Genomic DNA, 16,025 nt, shown 5'->3' with positions numbered 1-16,025 from the left:
ACAATTATAGCTTCACTTAGAAATCAAAATACAGTTCTACAGAAAACCTGGTAGCACTCTTGGTTTACTTCGTGTAGGAAATAATTAAAACTGGTAAAATTATCAATTTATTTTCCTCTTCCTCTCATGGTAAAATTGTTTCTCACTTCATAAGGCTTAAAATGCTAACAGTTATTAACTACTGCTTCTCCTTTCAAAGTTTTATAAATTTCCCCAGTAGCTGATATTGGTTACAGTGTAATGTTTGGGACAAGGTACCCTTTTTATTTATGATAGGGACTATTGAACTGCTCCACTAGCAGCACAGCTAAAGGGAGGAGCAATAGATCCACATTTCTAAACCATCATTTTGATGTAAGGACATTAGTAGCAAACTAAGGTGCATTGATCTGGCCTGTGGGGTCAGGATTAGCTGGAATAGCCAGTGTCTCTGCTGGAGTAGTGGTTATTCCTGCCTCCCAGCTATGGCCATTTCAAAGGTCAGGTGCCCTGTACCCACTTGGCTCAGAGGAATTAGACAGAACATGAGTCTCTGGGCTGATTACTTAACCAAAGACAAAATAATGAGTCCTAAGCAAATACTGACTAATTGAAAGGGCTGTAAATCCATTACATATTGGTCAGGGATAATCAGGAGTATTTAATCACTTTTATCTATTCAGGAGCACTGAAGCTGCAACAGCAAAGCCCTGAACCTTGCCATGTGCTTATTATTCTCATCATTATCAAAATTACTTCACAGCTGTTCTTTGCTACATCACCTCAGCTGGAGATTTACTAACCTGTAAAATGTTTTTAATTTGGAAGTCGAGTGAGTGTGAGTGGAGGGTTTTTCATTTAGCTGTAGGGTATCTTTAGAGTAGTTACAGGGAGACAGCAAAAAGCATGGCCACAAATAAACCAGTTTCTTTTGCACATGTTTCTGTGTTAACTCCATTTCCTCTTATAAAATTTATGATAACGTGTTTTTTTCTCCCTGCCTTCCTTTCTTGCGTCCTCCTTGAAAACATTAAACGCATGCTTATTAAACAGTCAGTGAACTCTCACTTCTCTTGAGGAAGGTCCTCTTGGCTTTTTGAAATCCCTTTTCCTTGTTTCTGTCCTCTCTCTCCTGACCCTCTACATTCCACATGAATTGAGGAAACTTGCCATCACTGGTGAGGATGACCTCACAAAAATCAAATTAAATGAACACAAAAAAGCCCTAACCCTTTTACCATCCAAGCTTTAATGAGTTTGCAGGTGTTGAAAGATTTACTGTGCTGTAATTCTCAGACCTGCAAACTGATAATGGAGCCCCCTGACCAGTGCAATGTAAATTCAGAAAGATTCTTGCCATAAACACATGCAGAGAAGGAAGAGAACTCCCTTCTTTTAAAGATCTCACACTTTTTCTCAAATTAGCTTGTCCATTCAAAGTGCAGCTCTGGCTGGGCCAGAACAGGGGAATCTGTGATGTACAATTTTATTGTTTCAAGTAAATATCTTTACAATGGTGATCCATGATTCAATGTACATTCCTTCATTACTACTCTAACCTTATTTCAAGTTGGTTTGTTCCTTCTTTGTGCTGTATTATGACCTGTTCTTGTATTACAATAATCCCCCGATGTACCCTTTTCTCTCGCTCTCTCTCTCTCTCTTTTTTTTTTTTTTTTTTAAGAAACTAATTGAATTATCTCATTATTTTAGTTTGTTAAGCAAATGTATTTTACATCTCAGGATGTGTTCTTAAAGAAGGAGCTGCTTAGGCTTTGCCCCCTGAATGGGCCATTGGTACATTTTGACATTCATGCATTCATTAAGGAGAGGAACATAAAAGAACTCTGGTTGTATTTTTTTCAAACACCCAACCAGCATGGAGCAACTTTTCCATAAGCCACAGGGGTCTCTCTACATATGTTCTCAACTGCAAGCCATTGTCACCTATTCTGAATACCTCAAAAGGACAAATAAAATACTAAAGGCCAACTGTAGCAATTGTTAGCTGTTAGTCTCAATATGACAAAAATCATTAACCTCTGGTTTCCCTGGAAGGAGAAGCAGTGGCAGTCCATCTCTTATGGTGTGGATTTAACTTGAAATTCCTTTAGACTGTCAAATTCAAAAAAACTCAGTTTTGTCTAATTGTATTTACTTATGATTTTAAATAAAATGCTATTTTTTCTTTATTCAGTCAGTTTGCAAACTCTTAAGGTAACTGATTTTAAAAATTGATTTGCCTAAGTGGCTTTTTGAAGAGACAGGCACTTGAACTCTTATGTAGAATAAATGAATATGACAGGCTGTGTCTTTCAAAACAATTTATATCTCCGATCACAACTTCCATTTTGCAGTAACTTTAATTATATTTGAAATAGGATACAGATGCAAGTTTTGGTTGTTGGGAATCAAATACAAGGAGTAAGAGCTTCTGTCAGGTTCTTGTTCACATATTGAGCTCTGTCTTATATTTGGAATTACAACAGCACCGGAAGATGAAAGATCTGAGGATGAATTGGTTGGAAATGTGTATGCTTTTTCTGGATAATATCCAGTGTTTAAGAAAGTAGAGGAAATCCTAGTCTGGTAGTATAAGCTTTTCAATAGTACATAAAGATTACGACATCAGAAAGGTAAACCTGACATTAAGGCTGTTTTTATTTGAGTTCAAAGGTGGTTAAAGAAAAGAAACAGCAAGAAATCTGACCCAAGCCGACAGTTTATTCATAGCTTTGGAAGACTCCTTTTCCTCTATGCCAAGGACTCCTTAGCAGACTCAATTAGCCTCTCAGACATCTCTGCTTTCCTCCCTCAAGTGCTCCCCTATTTGCCCTGCAAAGAACATATTTGATCATGAAGTGAAAACAGGAAGTGCTCAAATATATAGACACCTCCAGCTTACACCAATGTTGAGAGTAGGATTTCTTACTAGCAGCTCTACAGAGCTTGCCCCTCTCCTCCCATGCCCTTTTAATGGATAGAGGACCTTTAAAATGTACGTACATAATCAGAAAAGAACAAAGTTATAAAGGAAGCAATTATACCATTCTTTGGACATATACCTCTGGTAGTTCATCGTTCTCTGCAGCATAGTGTATCAAGAACTACACTTGTGCTATATTCTACATGTTCCCCCTTCTTGTATGGTACTGATTGAACAGAGATACATTTACTTTTTTGACACTTACCTGGGGAGATGCTATTTGTTAATTTTATTTATTTATTTATTTATTTATTTTCTATACAAAGAAGTATATTGTAACTAAAAGTACCAGGAATACCAATGGTAGCATATAAAATATAAACATTTTATATGACACTTTCATATTCACAACTGATGATGTTTGGGATAACAACCCTGAACTCAGTAGAACTGGGCTGCCTTTTGTTTGTTTGTTTGTTTGTTTTGTTTTGTTTTGATAGCTGAAGTTCTGTCTCTAATATTTATCAGTCATTTTAGCCTGATTTCAACAATCTCCTGGCTAAAATTCTTGCTTTTTACAGCTTCTTGTATAGTAGATTTTGTTTTCACCTATCTTAGGGTCACACTAGAATAAGTTCTGTTGGAACATGTTAAAATGAATCAATCACTTTTGTATTTAACTGTGTAAAAAAACAACAACAAACAAACAAACAAAACAAACAAACAAAAACAAACAAACAAAAAATAAACAAACAAACAAAAAAAAACTTGCAGTATTCTAGTGGCCAGACAGACTCTTACTGGAACAGATTTTTTTTCTATATTTATGTGGGTGTATCTGAGAATATAATGTATCTCTATCATATTTTAATGAATGGCTTACCAAGCCTTTTATGCAGGCAGCTGCTTTATGTATTCATTAAAGTTGACTGTAGAGATGAATGTCTTCATCCAAACCCAATCCTTGCATTTTGGAGCAAATTTACAAAACAGCTAAAACCATTCCACCTTCATAAATATCCTGATTTTAGGAATAATACTTAAGGGAGGGTTAGGAATATAGCTTGCTATCACATACTTACTATTGCAAAAGCATTCAGATGAACTGTAGTGCTTGTGTTGGGCCAAACAGTAACATGATGTATGCTTCCAGGGTGCATTGAGAAGAGGGATGATGTCCTCTGGTAGTCCTGCAAAACTACCTGCATGTGGGTTTACTTGGCTGCTGTCTCCATTTTTATGGGTTATGTAGTCAGGGAGTTGGAGGAGACTGAGATGCAATGTTACTCTGGGTTTGTTTTTTAGGCAGGGCTGTCTGTGTGCTGAGTTTACAACCAGGTAAGAAGTTGTCTACTGGTTTGGGACAGACCTCCCGTGCTGTCCTAATGAGAAACTTATTGCCCAGGTCTTTAAAATATTATTGCACCCATTTTTCAGCTGGGTAGTTTGTGAGGGGAGGTTAAATGATTTCCTCCAAGTTCTTTGGAAAAATCATGCTGAACTCCCATGACCAGTTGTAATATAGTCCTCAAGACCGTGGAGCTGAGGATCTTTGCACCCAAAGTTGTGCTGGTGGCTCATCATCAGAACTGGCCTAGTGGAGTAGAGCTGCCAGCTGCTGCTGCTATGTGCTGTTATTGCTGGTGGTAGCATAGTACTGCCTCATGTCACTGGCATCCCATCCTGTCCCGTCTGCATGCAGTACAGCTTCACCAGGAATGCTCTGCAGTCAGAATAGAACAAAAATGGATTATTATTTTTTTTTTCTCATACTGCTACTTCTGTTCACAGTCCGAAAAGCATAATCTTCTGACGACTTGTAGTCCTCGACTATGAAATCAGCTCCAAAGCTTCAAATTTAGTAACAGCCCAAACACTCATATACCTTTTAAAGGCTATAATCTTAAAAGAAAAGGGCTGAGATGGGGTGGGGGTGGGGCTTTGTTTGTTTTAAAAATGGAATCTGAGATTAGATCTGACATTTCTACATCCACCCCCTACAGAAAAGGGAACCCAGGGTCATGGGGTGTGTGGGCCTCAAAAGCTAGCTTTGTCTCTGAGTGGTTAATCTAATCATTGTTACATAGACATCTGTTATTTCTTCTGAAAAATTGATGCTTTTGTGACACAATGATCCATCTATTTAGTACAACGGCCTGAGTAATTAAATTAAAAAAAGAATATTTTTGCTGGAGCATGTATTATAAAACTGCCATACCTCCCTGTACCAGCAAAAAGGCTGGAGAGAGAAGGGAGAGGGAGGTGGGGAGAGGGAGCACTTTAAGCCTGGCATTGTTTTCTGCTTGCTTGAGGAAAACATCTGTGAATTGTTTGAACTGAACCTTACCAGGGACTGTCTGAATCTGTGTCATCTCTGTTTAATTTCAGGAAATGATGTCACAGTGCATTAAATAACAATGCTATGTGATTTATTTTTACTTGTACATGCTGTCCTAAGCATTTCTGTTACATGGCAGTGTTTTCAATTAACTGCAAGCTTTCAGTTTAAAAAATATATTTGATAATGCTTTTTTGGGCATGGGTATTGGGAGGTTGGGCGTTTTAGGGGGTCACCAAGGTTCAGGGCTGTCTGAGGGCTCTGAGCCCATTTGTCATGTGCTTATTTGTAGTTGGGACTGGATGTCAGCACTCTCGTCACCCATGGCAACCTCCAGGACCGTTGGTTTGTTACAAAGCGTGTCTGTGGAGGAAAAACTAAATATTCCCAACCTATCCGTCAAAAGACCTATTAGATAGTTATAGCGAGGCCTGCATACTGTAGCTTCTGCCTTTATCAAACTTTCTGCACTCCCCCTTCTTCTGTAAAAGAATAGAGGACATAAGTCAATTCTGTCTGCCATCTGTCGCCTTTTTAGCTGTTCCTCAAATTAAAGAGACAGTCCGAATTTAAATAATCTGATAGAAGCATAGAAAGCCTGCGTGTAAATTATTGTGTTTCCATTTCATTTTTAACTCTTCATTTTATTTTGAAGGGAGATCTTTATTGTGCTTCTTCGGAGATCAAAATATGTTGCGTGTTTCTGCTTCAAAAATAGCATTCTGAGAAATATTGGATTTGCAGTGTCACGGAGTTGTTATCTAATAAGATTCCAAGTTATATATAGGGTGAAATTCACACACACACACACAGAGCAAACAATCCGTGCACTGTGAATCCTTCAAAGGCACCTCCCTTCTGCCCCTTCTCCCCTTCTCTCCCCAGGCCTTGGTAGGCTGAGGGCTGTAGGGAAGTCCTGCCATACTGCTACAGGATGAGCCGGGCTCCTTAGACTTCCCAGCAGCCCTTTCCCAGCCCTGCTACAATCGTGTTTCGCGCTCCCCTGCCTGATGCTAGCTAGTTCTGCTTCACCTCCTCCTCTCCGTTTTTCCCTGCCCTGCCTGGTTTTGCCTCCTCCTCCTCCTCAGCAGGCAGCAGTGGTGTGGCAGGATGGAGGGAAGAGGGAGCCACAGTGTCACTGATGTGGCATGTGAGGTCACCCGCTGCCAGACCATCAGATAATGCAGCTAGATGGGAGGAACAAATGTTACATTGTGATGTAATATTTTACCTGCTATTTCCAAGCAGGGAATTGCTGAGAATTGAGTGTAACTAAAAACATGTGTGTGATTTTATTGCGGGCTTGATTAAAAAGCCTCCACCGAGTGAGCAAAACGTGGCCTAGCAAAAGACAGGATCAGCCACTGTTGTTTTCTGGTTGTTATTGTCAGGTTACGAAGCTTTGTGGAGTCAGTACAAGATTTAAGTGAAACAAAGAGAAGAAAGAGTATGAAAGTCCAAGTAATGTATCCATAGAAGTAACTGAAACAAGAAAGTAGTGACAAAAGTTCATTTATATAGAACTGAGGCTTTGAGGGTCACAAGGTAAAAGGGCATTTAGCTAAAGCATATGCAAATATAAATAGTGTTTAAACACTCCAAGAATATTTTGCTAATAAATGCTGTGTACTGCAGTCTTTGAAAATCAATATCATAGTCAACAAGATGTGAGAAATATTCTGAATATCTGTCTCAAAGTTCCACTACTTAAAACAGTTGTCATCAGAAAATTCATGGTTCCTAAATTTCTCTGTAGTGTGTGTACATGCATATATGTATATAAAAAATACATTTTTAGGGAAAAAGCGATTGCTGTTGTTTGTGTAAAGTGATACTGCCTTTCAGTTTTGCCTCAGGACATGTTTACTTAAGACCTTCCTTTCAAGATCCATGAGCAGAGTAATTGGTTTTAAAGTTTTCTGTAAAATTAGAATTCTACTGTAAAAAGAAATATGTTTCTGCCAACACTTCCAAACTGCTAAGGAATAGAGATGTCAGTTCTCATTGTTGCCTAATGAAAAGAATAGTTTATGGCAGGCAACATTACTTTTGGTGTTGGGGAGTTTACACTGAGTTAGGATGCTTAGAATACTGTGCATTACATATTTGAGAGTTGATTGGCAGCAATTGTTTGTAGGATCCAAAGCAATCATTGGCATCTTTAAAGATTTATTATTGTCTTTAAGCATAATGGCAATACAGTTTTCATGCTTTTACATTTGCTATTTTTATTTTTAACTGCTAGCCCCAAATCTGCCAGAACTAATTTCAGTTGTTTTGTCTAATAGTGGATGATAGGTTGTCAACTCACCGTATAATGCCATGAAGTTTTTGTTTTGTTTTGTTTTGTTTTTTAATCTTGGTTTTACCTTTTTATGATAGCATTTCAAAACACGTACTTTATTTGTAGCTGTTTATGGACTACTTATGTCCATAAAATGTTTAACATCTCATGACATACCATTACAATCTCAGCAGAATGAATCAGAGTAGCTAAGTCAAAATCTGCAAATATTTTAGTTTTTTTTTTTTTTTAAAAAAAAAAATCTGTGTATATTAATTTGTTTAATGTTATAGAAATTTGGCTGTCATCTAGATCCAGCTTTTATTTGGTCTGAAGTATATTTCAAAGTGGCAGCTTTATATTCTAACATGGATTTACTGTGGATGTAGTATATTACTAAACTAGATAACAATGGGAAAGATCCTGTTCCTATTTGTAGTGTACACTAAGTATATAAAAGGAGTAGCTTTTTTGTAAGATCATGGTCTAGTCTACTCTGGGGCTTGTTACACCAATTAAAGAAAAAGAAAAAAAGAGAGAGAGACAATGTAATCTGCATTGTTAGTTGAAGTTCTGTGAATGTACGTGGATTTTTATAAAAGCAATCCTCTTTCCTCCCAGGTAAGGTCAAAATGAAGGTTAATTTTTTCTGTGTTCAAATTTTTGCAGGTAATTCACAGATAGTCCCTAACAGTGTGTATCTTTCAATCCTGTTTCCATTAATTCCAGCACAACTCTGATCCCTTTGAAAAAGCTGCATAACATAGAGATGAAACAGTGATGTTGTAATGGGTGACAAACAGACAAATAAACACAATTTTGCACCTTCTTAAGTGTTAAATATTATAGCCATTTTATCCCCAAATTCTACTTAACAAGTCTTTCAAGGATCCCCTATTTTATGATAGAAAGACACATCTCTTGAGTGCTCAGTGCTCAGTTATTTGTCACATTTTGTCATGTAGCTGAATCTTCACTGCTGTTCCCAGCATTCTTTAGCGTAAGCCAGCTCAGGCAAGTGTCCTGTTTCTAGCTGTGACCATAGCAAGACACCATGCCTCAGTTTCCTTGTGTAAACAGTACAGCATAATGATGGAGACTGCTTTTCAGAGTGCTTTTGATATTTACAGATGAAAAACTCTGCATGAGACCTACGTCTTATACTTAGCATCAGCTGAATTACAGAGGCCTGCACTTCTGTTGTGGTTTTAGCATGCTGCTGAACTAGCGTGATAGTCATTCAATGCTTGTACAAATACTCAAACTTCTGTAGACTTTAAAAGTTTGGGATAAATTTCCCTTTACAAGGGAGCATTTAATATAAAGTTAAGAGTGCTATATTCTTTCTGGTCTACACTGAAGATGACAGCATATGATTGCTGCAAGCTACACTTACTCAAGTGGCTCAGGCTTGGGTTATTTTTGTTTATCAGGTTCTTTCCATGCTGTTGACCTGAAGTGGTGATTATTGCATGCAAATGGTATCAAATATTTTTCCCAGCAAGTAGCAAGAGAAAGAACCTCGAACATAAACTGCTGGCCTAGGGGCAAAAGTCAGAATAAAGGGAGTACAATGGTATTAACAAATGCATCTTTGTTCTTCAAGTCACTACTGGATATTCCACATCTTCAACAGCCCAGGGAGTTTCCTGAAGTGAAATAGGACTTTGGCAGCTTTCCAGACAGTCCTGATCTGCTGCTCCCTCTTTCCATTCACCCAGGTACTTCCCCCTTGTGCATCCCTCTTGTGCTTGAATGAAGAAATGGGAAGCAGGAGGATGACCTAGGGGACAGAAAGGGACTGCAAAGTCCTGATTCACATTAGGAAGCTCCCTGCCTAACATGTGAGGAGCACACACAGACAGCTGACTGCTGTTTTGATAGTCCACAAATTGACTGTTCAGGGATATAGGATGTGAATAGTGAGACAGGTCATGATATGTGTGATAACAATGGGAATAAGGAGCATTATGTGGTCAGCAAAGTGACATGTATATTTGGGGCAGTCAGCAAAGGAATGGTGTATAGGAATGCATAGGTGCATGGGAGTGCTGTCATTCCTAAATTGCAAGGAAGGTCGGTTAATTTGAAGGATCATTTAAAAATGTGAATATTGTTTAAAGGGTGCTTTACGTTCAGCTAGAAAGGGTATTCTCTTTCAGATATAAATTATGAAACTCAATTGAAATGTATGTGAAAATAGGTAAATGTGAACAACAAAAAGGGTAAAGCAATCATTTATTTTAATTCTCCCTTCCGCCCTCCTTTGCTGTTTTGGTAGACTATTTCAAGAGTTCTGCTTCTTGGTCTGTCTCTTTTCAATGCTATTTCTTCCAGTTCCACATGGACATTTTACTGCATGAGCTAACATCTCTTAGGAAAGAGAGGTGTTTCCTGAGGTGGTATGAACATCTCTGTGAATGGTGGGATGAGCTGCAGAGTTTTAGAACAATTCTAAGAAGCACACATTGTTCCCCATCCTATGCCTACTTACATCTCAATTTTCAACAGCCTACTTTGTATGCGTGCGTTGTATGGTGGCCATTAAATGCCAAGCAAACACTTCTCAGACCAGAAAAATCCTGCTACGTAGTGCATATCTGTCCTAGGCGCTTGCAGACAATTCACTGCTGTAATTAATCTTAGCAGTCCTGGCTCTGTGAAATCTGAACTTTTATCCCACAATGCTCTTAGATGCAAACAAACTTCAAAGAAAAAAAGCCCTTGCCTCTTTCTCTCTCTTTTTCTTCAAACCCCGTCCATTTAGAGAGCAATGCTTGTAAAGGAGATTAAACCCCATATGAGTCCATGCAAAATAGCATGTCCAGCAAGAAAATAAAATGTCTACAAACAAGACGGTGGTTCTTTGCAACATGGATATGAATAAACATAACTCTAGAACTCTAAACTATCCCAACTTTGGCTCCTGGGATCTAAATCCTACTCAAAGCTCTAGCTGAAAATGCATGATAGTGTATTCTCCAACTTGATAATGCTGTAACACGCTCTGCTGCCTCCTGAACATGTGCTGCGGTAAACTTCTTGCCGAGGCTGAAAACTCTTTCAAACAAGGCCTCAGGGCTCATGAGCATTCCACTCAGTGCCCTGTAGGCTCACTCTGTGGAGAGGTATCTAGCCTAAAAGAGGCCAAATATCACACAACTGAGCTGGTGGGAAATTCAAATTGTTCTAAGCAAAGAAGTCAATAGAACTGCTGTAGTGAAAGGTAATGTTCAGAGTGAGATCACTGTGTTATGATCTCATGCTGAACATCAGGACTGTTTTTTTCTTGATGAGTATGAAACTAGCCTGAGGCCAGTCTGGTGAGAGTCTAAGGAAGATATAGAAGGATGTTTGGAGAGCCTGGACTATCAGGGCCCTTATTCCCCCCAAAGTGTAGCAGAGACTGAAAGAAGATGAGAGAAATACGATCTGTATTGTTATTTTCAGTGCTCTCCGCATCCATCCCAAAATAATAGATCTAGACATAGACACAAAATGTGCATACTGAATTGGTGAATAAGGAAAGACTGTGAAAAGAAAGGAAAAGAGATTACTTAGGGGGAACAGAGTGCCTTGCAGAAATGAAGGAATTCAAAAAGCCCCCCCCAAAAAAATTGTTGAGATTGTAGAATAATGTGTGTAAGTGCCTTTGCTTAGCACTTTTAAAACTAGACTCCAAAAAGCATTTGAAGAAATACTGCTGTGAAACATCTTGTGTTCCTAGGGTTACACTAAAGCAGTGTTGCCTGAAGCATTTCTCATATTTCTGTTTTCTTATTGATGTTTAAAAACTGAAAAATATCTTGAAATTAGTACTTTTTTTTTTTAAGAAGGAAAACAGTTTAGATAGAAAGAAAACTCCCCAAATTTGGCTTCCTTCCTTCCTTCATTTATTTATTTATTTATTTATTTATTTATTTTAAATGACACTTCATTCATCTGTCAGTAGAAAATATTATAAAATTAACTGACAAAGTCAAATGGGAAATGGGCTTGGGACTCAAAATGAAAGATTAAGCTTAATAGGAATATTTAATTACCATTCCTTCAGGCCAAAGCCTGAGTAAATAGCTGGGAGTCAGAGTAGGTGCTGAATGTCAGTGAGTTTGGGCTCTGTCAGACCAAAGGAAGTAAGTTTGAGTTGAGGATCTAATGTTAGAAACACCTTCTTTTCAGATACTCGGAGAGAGAGACTGTGTCATGATATGGATGCTGCTCTTCACAGTTTGTGAGTTTTCACTGATGGTCACAAATATATGGGGAAGGTACAGGTCTGAAATCAACTCTTACCAACCTTAGTGGTCCCATTTTTTTTCTGGAGTCTGCTCCAATACTAGCTCTATGAAAAGGGAAACCCAGATACCAAAGGTTGATTGAGTATTCAAAATCCACATGGATTTTTAAGGGCATGGATCCAATGCAAATTTCATGCAAAATAAGGGTGATTATCGATTTACACAGAAATTCCAATGCCAAAACAGGTGAAACATGGCCTTTTCACCTGTTTTTCATTTACAGATTATATGGCAATTTGACTCCAAGATTCAAAGCAAAGCTTGGGCTCTCAGAGAGGCAGGATGACCCCAAGAAAATATTGACTGAGTGCCTGCTGACTCAAGCTGCTGAATTTCACACACAGCTTTGCTCAAAAGCATCAGAAGGAAAGAGATTATATTTTGAATTTAAAATGAAATTTTGCTTTTGAACATTACTTCATGTTTATGTCTATGGGGTTCCATGTTCGTCTCAATGACTTCTGGATCAAATGAGCTTGTTTTGCACATTATTATTTTATTTTTTATTTTTTTCATTGCCAAAATCACAAATTTAGGCTGGGATCTTAGATCCAAGCTGAATTCTTTGTGGCTTATTTATTGGCAGTAACAAGGATTATACAATAACAGTAAAGTTGCAATTACAATAGTAAATCTATGCAATTACAATAATAAATTGACTATGGAGTGGCCAGAATAAAGTCCGTTTTTCTTGCCTATAGCTTGGCTGGCTTTATGGAGAAAAATAGCACAAACTTATCTTATGGTTTGAAGTCAATAGGATTTTTTGTCAGCAGAGAATCAAATGCAATTCAGACACACAGGGACATAAATCTGTTCTGTAAGTCAGTCACTTTTCAGAACACCGCTGCTTAGTGGTTTTTTTTTTTTTTTTTTTTTTTTTTTGGCTCTACATAGCCTAGTGAGTCAGGCCTGTTTGGAACATTTTTTTTAAAAGGAGTGATAGGGCAAAGATTTCTTTTTCTCTCTCTTAATTATCCTTCCTAGGAATGGGCTTCTATATCCATTTTAAGGATGCCATTGGCACGTAGTGTCTTTTGTAGGATTTTGATGCACAGTTCAGAAGTTACCTGCACGAGAAAAGAGAGAATTAGCTTTCTCTGGCTGCATGTTGAAATACTCCTAGCTGCAAAGGCAGTGAGTCCTGACCTTTGCTCTCATCTGAACAGGGAGTATTCTGGCACTGAGCTGAGTTTTCCTACTGCTCTTCAGAACTGTAAATAATGTTAGTACACCCTGAATTCACTGCATGCAGCACTTTACATTACTATTGTGTATCTTAAAATAAACAACATTGCAAGCTGTTTATTTTGGTGTTACTATGTATGCATTTTTTAAACAGTGGTTACTTAAACAAATGTCTCTGTTCCCACAGCACTTAAAAGCTGCTGTTTGCTCATTGTGGTTTTTGGGTTTTGTCACTTTTGTTTTGATTATTTCTGAAAATCACACTTGAGGATACAGAAGACAGGAGTAAGTTGTACTTGATCCAAACAAATGCTTCATGTCACAGCTTTTTCTTTATGCCAGCGTTTTCTATGTTCCTAGCAGAAATAATAATTTTGGTTTAGATCAAACTTAAAGATCACCAGTATTCCAGACTGGATCAAACTGTCCTCAAATGCATTTCAAAGGCCATGCAATTGATACCTAAAATTGACCCTGAGACAACAAAATTGTTTTAATAACATCAGTACGGTTTATTTATTTATGGGTCAGCAAAATAGAATGTGCAGGGAATGAAAATGTAGGGACGTAAGTATTTTCACATCTCTTTTCCCATTCTCTAATCAGTCTTCATTCATCCATCCTAGAGATGTCCAGTGCCAGTTTCAAGTATGCAAAATTTTGCAGTTGGAAATACTGATGGATAGAAAAGCCATTATGAAAGACATCCACTTTGAACAACATCCACATTATTTTGTGGCCCTTTATGTACCCAGGGAACCCAAGGATACTTGTTGATCTGTAACAGATCTGCTAGATGGCTGTTTGCTCTACTTTGTTTTTTCACCTTTAGCAGTGAGCTTCCAATGATGTCTCTGCTTTTTACAATGCCATGTATACTATTCACTGATCTTGGTGTATTCAGCTAAATTTGAGAAAAAGGATTGGAAGTAAACTCCTTATTACTCCCTCTATTCACTCTCTCCAACTTTGTAAAGTGACTATGGTACTGTGTGACTAGGATAGTTGTTCTGTAGATGTTCTGTCCTACTTTAAAGATTTTTCCTAGGTCATCTTCAATTAGTACCTTTTTTTTTTTTTTTTTTTTTTCTGGGGAACAAAAATACTTATCTGAGTCTGTGGAATGATGTTCTGTTTGCTTGAAGGGACTCAAAAGTCAGAGGCTCTCTTTGAATGAGTGTTGCTGCATTATAAAGAACACTGAGGATTGCATAGTGAGGCCACTATCACATATTTCTCAGTGGGCAGTTGTAATTGGTTGGGATGTGTGTGTTTTTGAAGAGGGGTTGTCATCTTACCACCTTCTGTCACTCAGAAATAAAAGAAAGTGTGTGGCTGTGTGGCTATTCAGTCATGAAAGTGCTGGGGTTTTTCCTTTTTGGGAAAGGTTTAGCAAGAGCGCTCCAACAAGCCTGGGAGTCAACAGTAAGTCACATTATGCATTGAGTTAGTCCCTGGCCAGCCCCTGCATCAGAGAGCCATAAGCAGAAGTGCTTTGCTTCCTCATGCTTGGACACAGCTGAAAACTGAGCCTGGATTATTCATTTGTAGAACTTGTAAAGGTTGGCTGTCTTTTTACAACAAAAAGTAATCTCTTCACTCAACTGCTAATTGCCCCATGATTTTAATCAAGCAAGATGCTTAGATAAGGAAAATTAATGTTTGGGAAAATTGTGAGTGTAGTTCTTTTCCAACTTGTGTTGACTATAAACCAGTTTGTCCTCCTTAATTATGGTCTTCAAAGATAAACAGGTTGAAGGGAGTGCTACAGACTTTGGCACAAATACAGCATATTTCAGTGCTTTGTTGTGCAAGTTCTGTGTTTTTAAGAAAGAAATAAAAAGTTGCTTGTAATTTTTAATATAGTTAAGATAAATTGTTTTTTATTTATAGCTGAGCAGGTGTTGATGTTCAGTACTGTGTATACTCTCCTTTATATCTGGGCTTCAATAAGCTGAATAACCTCAGCTCTCTCAGCAGAGCTAACTGTGACCATTACGGGTAAAAGGAACATTAGGTGAAGACAACTGGCCAACAACAGAGCCCTTGGACTATGTCATCCTAACTCCTGAGGGAAGATGGTATAACATTTAAATGTTACCCAGCCTACCCATTCACTCCTAACATTTTCATCTCATTTACAAAGCTATTTCATTTCATGTGTTTGATTTTTTTTTTCTTTTTTCTTTTCTTTTCACCTACTGATTATTTTTATCATAACCAACCCTACCACAAGTCTTCCAGGTCTTACTCTTCTGCTTCTTTCTCACTGAGATATGGACAAAATCTGCTGCAATGTTAATCCTAATACATACATTAAAACAGTGGGTTGCATACCTTTTTTTCTGTAACAATACTATGACAACACCCTAATTTTTGAGTGAGATTACTAACATCATTTACGTCTGTAGATGAATGTTCCCTCTCTTCTATCTGAGCGACAGAAGATGTAGAATGATTAGCATTTTTAAATGCTGTTAACAGAAATGAAAACCACTTAGCAGGAGAAAAGTTTTGTGAAAGGAGTAGGTAATATAAAATATTTTAGAAGTATTTTAACAAATGTTTTTCTCTTATTTTTAACAAAAATCTGCTCTATTGGCCAAACCAATGGACCATGTAGCCCATCAATGAGTCAGCAGTGAGTGGCCAAAAAATAGCGCAAGTATAGGATGATCCCAGAAGACACAGTATATCCTCCAAGCTTCTGGCAGGCAGAAATGTAATGACTCTGTGAACTGAAAGCTTATATCCAGACAATAATGTTTAAGAGCCATTGATGCATTTACACTTTCTTTTTGGACCAACCATATATTCATGAGCTAGAGTTTTAACACCTTAACTTTGTGTTACTTGAATCTTTGAGGACATTAATTAGAATGTTTTCTGATGTGGAACATTATATTTTAATAATCTTCACATTTCTTAATGTGTGGACCTGAGTTTCTAAACTGTAATAAAGACAAAGAAGAAGAAGAAGAAGAAGAAGAAGAAGAAGAAGAAGAAGAAGAA

General features: G+C 37.7%; 1 protein-coding gene across 1 annotated transcript in view; it reads left to right on the top strand.

Moving 5' to 3' along the window:
* The window catches only part of MEIS2 (Meis homeobox 2), a 133,622-nt gene that overhangs the window by 11,162 nt on the left and 106,435 nt on the right, over positions 1-16,025 (top strand). The window lies entirely within an intron of this gene.

This window comes from Oxyura jamaicensis, chromosome 5 (assembly GCF_011077185.1).
Source record: "Oxyura jamaicensis isolate SHBP4307 breed ruddy duck chromosome 5, BPBGC_Ojam_1.0, whole genome shotgun sequence".
Lineage (NCBI taxonomy): Eukaryota > Metazoa > Chordata > Aves > Anseriformes > Anatidae > Oxyura > Oxyura jamaicensis.
The sequence above is the reverse complement of the archived record's forward strand: the minus strand, read 5'-3'. Positions and strand labels throughout refer to the sequence as shown.